Source organism: Pelobates fuscus, chromosome 1, assembly GCF_036172605.1.
Source record: "Pelobates fuscus isolate aPelFus1 chromosome 1, aPelFus1.pri, whole genome shotgun sequence".
NCBI lineage: Eukaryota > Metazoa > Chordata > Amphibia > Anura > Pelobatidae > Pelobates > Pelobates fuscus.
The window spans coordinates 21,558,794-21,562,700 of record NC_086317.1 but is presented as its reverse complement, the minus strand read 5'-3'; the positions used below and the strand labels follow the sequence as shown (position 1 = coordinate 21,562,700).

General features: G+C 37.4%; 1 non-coding gene across 1 annotated transcript; it reads right to left on the bottom strand.

Annotated features, from left to right (window-relative positions):
* Window positions 1-519: 519 nt before the first annotated feature.
* Window positions 520-591, bottom strand: TRNAP-AGG (transfer RNA proline (anticodon AGG)). Its single transcript has one exon. It is a non-coding gene; the product is annotated as a tRNA-Pro (tRNA).
* Between the last annotated feature and the right edge of the window lie 3,316 nt (window positions 592-3,907).

Below are 3,907 nucleotides of genomic sequence, written 5' to 3'. Positions count from 1 at the left end.
TGTTTTTTGAAAAATGCTTTTAAATTTCAGCTGTTCTGCTATAATTCAATACACTGTATAAATGTATTCTAAATTATAAAATATATAGATATAAAATACATAATAAGAATAAATGCAGCTTTCTTTATATCCGGATACATTGTGTTACTGTGTATTACAATCTTTATAATATCCGGATACTCTGTGTTACTGTGTGTTACAATCTTTATAATATCCGGATACACTCTGTGTTACTGTGTGTTACAATCTTTATAATATCCGGATACTCTGTGTTACTGTGTGTTACAATCTTTATATCCGGATACACTCTGTGTTACTGTGTGTTACAATCTTTATAATATCCGGATACTCTGTGTTACTGTGTGTTACAATCTTTATATCCGGATACACTCTGTGTTACTATACAATACAATGTTTATAATATACGGATAAATTGTTTTACTGTATAACACAATGTTCATAGTATCTGTATACATTGTGTTACCGTTTTATTGATGACGGGTCTGATATATAAAAACAGGGCTCGTCCGGGATTTGAACCCGGGACCTCTCGCACCCTAAGCGAGAATCATACCCCTAGACCAACGAGCCGTCGACGAATGCCCCTCCCTCCTTCCCCCTATTTATTGAGGAACGATGTCCAATCAGCTCGCTCTATGACTGATGTGATACATTAATTCTTAAGGCAGGAATGATGTCGTAGTTTAAAATATGACACAGTCAACAATCATTACCAATCATCATCCACTGATATATGTACCCACTAAACCCATCAATACTCACTATTACCAATCAGTATTTTACCATCTATTACTCAATATTACCCACGATTAATACTCACTATTACCAATCAGTATTTTACCATCCATTACTCAATATTACCCACTATTAATACTCACTATTACCAATCAGTATTTTACCACCCATTACTCAATATTACCCACTATTAATACTCACTATTACCAATCAGTATTTTACCACCCATTACTCAATATTACCCACTATTAATACTCACTATTACCAATCAGTATTTTACCACCCATTACTCAATATTACCCACTATTAATACTCACTGTTACCTATCAGTATTTTACCACCCATTACTCAATATTACCCACTATTAATACTCACTATTATACACTATTACCCAGCATCTCCCATGACCCCTCTTAAAAAACAAAACCTCTCCCAGCAGTCTGTGTGCTCAATCCCCACCTGTAGCCACCATAATGGTCCTCCAGTCAATGGATGTGACATCATCAGACGTGATCAGGGAGCTCTGGGCTCAAATACTGAGTAATGAGAGGGCAGTCATGGACTGCAAGTCACATCATGCTCAGCATGATGGGAGTTGGAGATCAGAAGGTGTTTTCCCTGAGATTGATATTATAACATGTGACTGTGCTGTTACTTCAAGCAGGAGGATAAAATTATCATATATATTGTAAATTACTGTGAGTTGTATTGCTTTGGAGCTCTGTGATACACTCATATATATTGTACATTACTGTGAGTTTTATTGCTTTGGAGCTCTGTGATACACTCATATATATTGTACATTACTGCGAGTTGTATTGCTTTGGAGCGCTGTGATACACTCATATATATTGTACATTACTGCGAGTTTTATTGCTTTGGAGCTCTGTGATACACTCAGATATATTGTACATTACTGCAAGTTTTATTGCTTTGGAGCTCTGTGATACACAAATATATATTGTACATTACCCATTGTACAGCGCTACGGAATCTGATGGCGCTATATAAATAATACAATAATAATAATTACTGAGAGTTTTATTGCTTTGGAGCTCTGTGATACACTCATATATATTGTACATTACTGTGAGTTTTATTCCTTTGGAGCTCTGTGATACACTCATATATATTGTACATTACTGCAAGTTTTATTGCTTTGGAGCTCTGTGATACACTCATATATATTGTACATTACTGTGAGTTTTATTGCTTTGGAGCGCTGTGATACACTCATATATATTGTACATTACTGCGAGTTGTATTGCTTTGGAGCTCTGTGATACACTCATATATATTGTACATTACTGTGAGTTTTATTGCTTTGGAGCTCTGTGATACACTCATATATATTGTACATTACTGCGAGTTGTATTGCTTTGGAGCTCTGTGATACACTCATATATATTGTACATTACTGCGAGTTTTATTGCTTTGGAGCTCTGTGATACACTCATTTATATTGTACATTACTGTGAGTTTTATTGCTTTGGAGCTCTGTGATACACTCATATATATTGTACATTACTGTGAGTTTTATTGCTTTGGAGCTTTGTGATACACTCATATATATTGTACATTACTGCAATTTCCATTTGTTATGGAGCTCTGTGATACACTCATATATATTGTACATTACTGTGAGTTTTATTGCTTTGGAGCTCTGTGATACACTCATATATATTGTACATTACTGCGAGTTTTATTGCTGTGGAGCGCTGTAATACACAAATATATATTGTACATTACCCATGGTACAGCGCTACGGAATCTGATGGCGCTATATCAATAATAAAATAATAATAATTACTGAGAGTTTTATTGCTTTGGAGCTCTGTAATACACTCATATATATTGTACTTTACTGTGAGTTTTATTGTTATTTAGCTCTGTAATTCACTCATATATATTGTACTTTACTGTGAGTTTTATTGCTATGGAGCTCTGTAATATACTCATATATATTGTACATTACTGCAATTTTTATTTGTTATGGAACTCTGTGATACATTCATATATATTGTACATTACTGTGAGTTTTATTGCTTTGGAGCTCTGTGATATACTCATATATATTGTACATTACTGTGAGTTTTATTGCTTTGGAGCAATGTGACACACTCATATATATTGTACATTACTGTGAGTTTTATTGCTTTGGAGATCTGTGATATACTCATATATATTGTACATTACTGTGAGTTTTATTGCTTTGGAGCAATGTGACACACTCATATATATTGTACACAAAGGCGTGCACAGCCTATTGTATTAGGGTGTGCACCATATAGCACAAGCACACGCCGCGTATATATATGTATTATTATGTATGTATATATATGTGTTTATATATATATATATACATACACTGCTGTGTGTGTGTGTGCTGTGTGAGGGTGCTGTTAGTGTGCTATGTGGGTGAGGGTGTTTGTATGTGCGCGCTTGTGAGGATGCTGTTAATGTACTGTGTGTGAGGGTGCTGTTTGTGTGTGAGGGTACTGGTAATGTACTGTGTGTGTGTTTGTTAGGGTGCCGTTTGTGTTTGTGAGGGTACTGTTAGTGTGCTATGCGTGTGTGAGGTTGCTGTTTGTGTGCTGTGTGTGAGGTTGCTGTTTGTGTGCTGTGTGTGAGGGTGCTGTTTGTGTGCTGTGTGTAAAGGTGCTGTGTGTGTTTGTGAGGGTGCTGTTTGTGAGGGTGCTGTTTGTGAGGGTGCTGTTGGTGCTGTGTATGTGTGTTGGTGCTGTGTATGTGTGTTGGTGCTGTGTATGTGTGTGGGTGCTGTATGTGTGTAGGTGCTGTATGTCTGTTGGTGCTGTATGTGTGTGGGTGCTGTATGTGTGTATGTCTGTGGGTGCTGTATGTGTGTGGGTGCTGTATGTGTGTATGTCTGTGGGTGCTGTATGTGTGTAGGTGCTGTGTAGGTGTGTGGGTGCTGTATGTGTGTTGGTGCTGTGTATGTCTGTGGGTGCTGTATGTGTGTATGTCTGTGGGTGCTGCATGTGTGTTGGTGCTGTGTATGTCTGTGGGTGCTGTATGTGTGTGGGTGATTGTGGGGGGTGGAGGTGGGGGTACATTACTTAATATCCCCCCTCCCTTCTTGCTTTATGTAGGGAGGGGGGATTATTGTTCTTTGCTGCCTTCCCTGGTGGTC